Source organism: Tupaia chinensis, unplaced genomic scaffold, assembly GCF_000334495.1.
Source record: "Tupaia chinensis unplaced genomic scaffold, TupChi_1.0 Scaffold143645_1, whole genome shotgun sequence".
In the NCBI taxonomy this organism is placed as follows: domain Eukaryota; kingdom Metazoa; phylum Chordata; class Mammalia; order Scandentia; family Tupaiidae; genus Tupaia; species Tupaia belangeri.
In genome coordinates, this window is record NW_006203493.1 from 210,735 (window position 1) to 216,314 (window position 5,580).

The following is a 5,580-nucleotide window of genomic DNA, read 5'->3' on the forward strand; positions in this document are numbered from 1 at the left end:
AGGGATGGCCAGGCTACAATCCCTTCTCCTCTTGGGATTTTGGACACACATTCCACCAGATCGGGGACTCCTACCACAGTTGGCCATGTGGGAGTCCAGCACCTTAACCATTACACCACCTGCTGGCCCTACATATATTAACTCTTAATCTCCATAACCCTATAAGGTTGACACTATTATAATAACCCCTATTTTTCTTTCTTTTTTTTAATAGAGAATTTTTCTTAGAGTGTGTGTGCACTCACTGGAGGGACAGACAGAAAACTAGAAATCACCCCCCCGGGGGGGATGGCCATGCCGTGATCCCTTCTCCTTCATTCTCCTCTTGAGATTTTGAACGTACACATAGATGCACCTGAATTCTATGGTGTCTGGACTATTGGGTAAAAACCCTTGTTCTGATTAAATGAGGTAAAAAGGCCCTGTAAGTAAGTCTGAGAAAATAGAGAAGGGGGGTATTCTCTCTGGGTTGGTCACTAGGGGTCATTAATGGTTTTAGAGAACAGTTTCTGTAGTTTGGGGATAGAATCTTTTTTTTTTTTCCCTTTTTGTTTTTTTTTATTTTTTGGAGAGGTTTTTGCTATAGGGTGCGTGCGCTCACCAGACAGACAGAGAGAAACAGAGAGACAGAAAGCGAGAAATCACCCCCAGGGGGGATGGCCATGCTGCAATCCCTTCTCCTCCATTCTCCTCTCAGGATCTTGGGCACACACATATGCGCCCGGTGTGAGTTTTAAGCCACCGGGTCTGGGACGCGAACCACGGTCGACTACGTGGGAGTCCAGCGACATAGCCATTACGCTAACTGCTGGTCCTCGGGATAAAATCTAGAGAATGGCAGACTGAAAACCCGGATCAAGTAATTAAGACAACATAGTAGAAAGGAGACAGCTATTTAAGTTTTTTGAGAAGGTAAGTGATAGCTGCTTTTGTAGAAAGATTTATTCATAGGATTTATTGATTTATTGATTTATTTGACAACTGTGAAGTGGCTTTGGAGATAGTAGAGGTAGGTCAGTTTAGAACCTAGCATGCTTTCACGTATGAGATGAGAAGCGATAAAGTAGTTGCAGCATCAAAACTAATTGCACTTATGAAGAGCACCCTGACTTCTCCTGTGGTCCACAGGACTCACATGGTCTTACTTCTGCATGTGTCTGGCCTCAACTGCTGTCCTGTCCTCACTAATTATGTTTAGCAACACTGGTCTTTCTGGTCCATGAAGGAGCCACCCCACTGCCTGCCTCAGGGCTTTACACATTCTGTTCCCTCTGCTGGACCACTTTCTGCACCCTACTCTATCTGGCTAAATCCTACTTATCCTTCAGATCTCATCTCAGTAGCACCAATTATTCTCTCTCATGGACTTCAGTTCCTTTCCTTTATGTACCTTTTACAATTTGTTTTTATAGATTTACGTCTTTTTTTCTAGAGAGATTTTTGCTATAGGGCATGGGTGCTCTGCAGAGAGACAGAGACAGGGAGACAGAAAGCAAGAAACCATCCCCGCCCCCCAAGGGAGATGGCTACAATGTAGTCTCTTCTCCATTCTCCTCTTGGGATTTTGGGCACTCACAAGCACATGCACTTGGTGTGTGTTTGAAGCCTCCAGGTCCAAGACTCAGAACTGCAAGCGACTACATGGGAGTCCAGCAACATAACCATTATGCCAATCTGTTGGTCCCTAGGTTTATATCTTTGTGTGTTCAATGTCTCTTTCTTTTTACTGGACTATAAGTTTGATGATGGCAAGTGTCTGGTGCACGGCATACTGTCAGGCACATAGAGGGTTGCCAATAAATATTAACTAAGTAAATAAGTGAATGAACCTTTTTGAGCCACAGTTTTATTGTTTATATAATGGGGATAATAAATCCCAGCCTTGCAATGTAATTGTGAGGATTTCTGTGTCATAATAATGTAGCTAAAAGAGAAGGATGAATATGGAAATGGAGAGATATATTGAGCTGGGAATGAGGTAAATGTGGGAGCTGGGTGGCTCAGTTTGCTCTCTGAAGTAGGAGGTGGCAGGGGGTAAGAAAAAAATGATAGCTGGCAAAGGGTTGGGAAGGGCCTAGAATGGAATGAGAAGGGTGGTGGAGTGCTACATAGGGAAGGCAGTGGGCGGTGAAGATGTTTGTAAAGTGCCCATACAGGGACCAGCAGTTAGCGTAATGGCTATGTCACTGGACTCCCACGTAGTCAACCGCGGTTCGAGTCCCGGACCCGGTGGCTTAAACTCACACTGGGCACGTGTGTGTGCGTGCCCAAGATCCTGAGAGGAGAATGGAGGAGAAGGGATTGCGGTGTGGCCATCCCCTCTGGGGGGGTGATTTCTCACTTTCTGTCTCTCTGTCTGTCTGTGTCTGTCTGGCGAGCGCACGCGCCCTATAGCAAAAAAAAAACTCTCAAAAAAAAAAAAAAAGGAAAAAAAATGTAAAGTGCCCAGGCAGAATGAGTGGTAAGGTTTACTGTTGAAACATCCCAGCTAGAAGGGATGCTCTGGGCCAGCAATGGTGTGGAGGTTAAGGCAGTATACTCCAATGGTGGACTCTGCAGTTTGGGCCAGAACCAGCAGTTTGAAAAGCATGCATGTGCATGTGTGTCCAAAATACCAAGAGGAGAATGGAAGAGATGGGATTGCTGTGTGGCTATCCCTCCCTTTCTGTCTCCCTAGAAAGTGCATGTACCCTATGAAAAATGTCTTTAAAAAGTAAATAAATAGGGGCTGGCAGGTGGTGTGGTGGTTAAGGGTGTTGGACTCCCACACAGCTGACCGCAGTTTGAGTCCTGGACCTGGCCATTTGCTTTCTTGTTTACTCTCTTTCTCCCCCTCCCTCTTTCTCACTCTGTCTCTCTCTGGTCCTCTCCCCCTCCCTCTCTCTCACTCTGTCTCTCTCTGGTCAAATAAAAATAAAAATAAGTAAAGTTCAATAAAATAGTTCTTAAAAATAAAAAGAAGGGATGAAGATGAATTAGCATCATCTGATACTTGAAGGCTTTTCTAGTCACAGCTGCAAAACCTTCAGTGACTAGCAACCTATTTGATCATTAAATGAGTGGTTATTTGTTGGTGGGTCTTCTTTTTTCTTTTTCAGTTTTTCTTTTCTTTTTTTTTTTTTTTTTGAGAGGTTTTTTCTATAGGTCACGTGCACTCACCAGAAAGACAGAGAGAGACAGAGAGACCAAAAGCAAGAAATCACCTCCCAGAGGGGATGGGGCATGGCCATGCCGCAATCCCTTTTCCTTCATTCTCCTCTCGAGATCTTGAGCACGCATGCACATGTACCCAGCGTGAGTTTAAGCCAGCGGGTCCGGGATTGAAACCACGGTTGAGAGTCCAGCACATGGGAGTCCAGCAACACAGCCATTGTGCCAACTGCTAGTCCCAGTGGGTCTTCTTAATGTATGCTGAGAATATAAAAAAGAATAGGATGGCATCCCTTATTAAGGACCTTGCAGTGGAGGTGAGATGACTATAAAGAAGACATATAAATAGAAGGAAACAATACAATAAAACTGATGATAATGGCAGGCACAAGGTCATGTGGGAATAAATTAAAGAGGCTATTAATCTCCTCTGGGTTCCAAGAAGGCTTGCTGAGGGCAGTGAGTTTCACCTCAAAGGCCATACAGAAGTGGGTCTGTAGGGCCCAGATCATTAAGAGTCATGCCAAAGAACAGATTATAGAGAATCAATGAGTGTTCTCATACAAAAGTATAGTATGATCAAATATGCATAGCAAAAATCTCTCTGGCAGCACTGCAGATAATAATAAAATTGAAGATAGAGGAGCCAATGATAAGAAAATGGCAATAATCCAGGAAAAAGTAAGCCAGTAAAGTCCTGAACCAGTGGAAATGGAAAGAAAAGGACAAATTAAATAAAATTTGAAGAGGTGCAACTGATGGGACTTGCTAAACAATTGGATGGGAGGTTGAGGAAGATGCGCGTTGTCAAGGATGACGCCCACACTCGTAGCTCAGGTGATTGGTAGACAATCGTTATTTATTGAGGTCTTAAATACAAGAGTTGAAAGATGTTGGGAAAGGATGGTAATGAGTTTAATTTTGTAAATCTTGAGATGAAGACACATTTAAGGTAGCATTTATTAAACTTACTTACTTGTGGAATGCTTAATTAGAATTTAGTATTGAATCGTCAACAAAAGTTTATGAGACATTACATAAAATAGAAAACACCAAATGTTTAACCAAAGGCGCAGTTTAAAAACCATAAAACACTGCTTTTTATTTAAAGTTCTTTCTCTTAGACATTTTTGAGGTGACTGGGGGAAATGAACACAGATTGGGTTAAATGAAGCAATTTTTAAAAAATAACTTTATTTAATTTTACTTATTTATCATTATTATTAGTTTGCTATAGGGCATATGGACATACCAGAGAGAGACAAAGAAAGAGAAAGTGAGAAAGTAAGCCGCTAGTTCCAGGATTCAAGCCATGGTTGGTCATGTGGGAGTCCAGTGCCTTAACCATGATGCCACCTGCCGGCCCCAACAGTATTATTGTTTTGTTTTGTTTTGTTTATTTTTTAAATTTTTTGGTTGTGGTCATGGTATTATAATTAAAAGATTATCATTTCCCTGCAATGTGAAACTTAACGATGGAGAGGCTGGAGGCCTTTGCAGGTGAGCATATTAATGGCATCTCATCTCATCTACTGATAAGGCTTTTGTGGTTATCCTTCCTGAGGTTAGCTTATTCAAATGTTTGACTCCAGGAGTTAGATTAGTAGCTTTTCAATAAATTCCCACCTTAAATGTAAGCTAGGGCCAGCAGGTGGTATGGAGGTTAAGGAAGCTTGATCCCACGTGGTCAACTACATGGTTCATGTCCCAGACCCTTGGCTTGAAGACAGAATGAAGATGCCTGGCACATGTGCCTGTGTGCGCAGAATCCCGAGAGGAGAATGGAGGAGAAGGGATTGCAGTGTGGCCATCGCCCTGGGGGTGATTTCTCACTTTCCCTCTCTCTCTTCTCTGTCTCTAGCAAGTGCACATGCCCTATAGCATAAATAAATAAATAAATAAATAAATAAATAAAATTAAGCTGGCCAGGATTGTTTGCTATTATTTAGAAATAAAATGAACTTATTAAATGTAATATGTTGTTATATATTGTTGCATAATAACAATTATTATGTACATGTGTTTGTTTTATCTATCTTGAAATGTATTTCAAAATAAAAAATTACTACCATAAACTTACATATTTTTAATTCTTTTTTTTTTAAATGTCAGAGAGTGTGTGCTAGAGAAAGAGAGAGAAAGCAACCTCTGTCTCTGCAATCTTTTTTCTTCTCTCTGATGAGTCTTGCATATTTTTTAAGCCTTTGGGCCTGGGCTTGAACTTCAGTCAACCATGAGGGATCTGGCTTTCTCTGCCCAATGCATAGCCACTGTGCTATGAGTGTTGCTCCATAATTTTTATTTATTTTTCTTTTTTTTTGAGAGTTTTTTTGCTATAGGGCACGTGTGCTCGCCAGACAGACAGAGAGAGACAGAGAGATAGAAAGCAAGAAATCACCCCCCAGGGGGGATGGCCACGCCACAATCCCT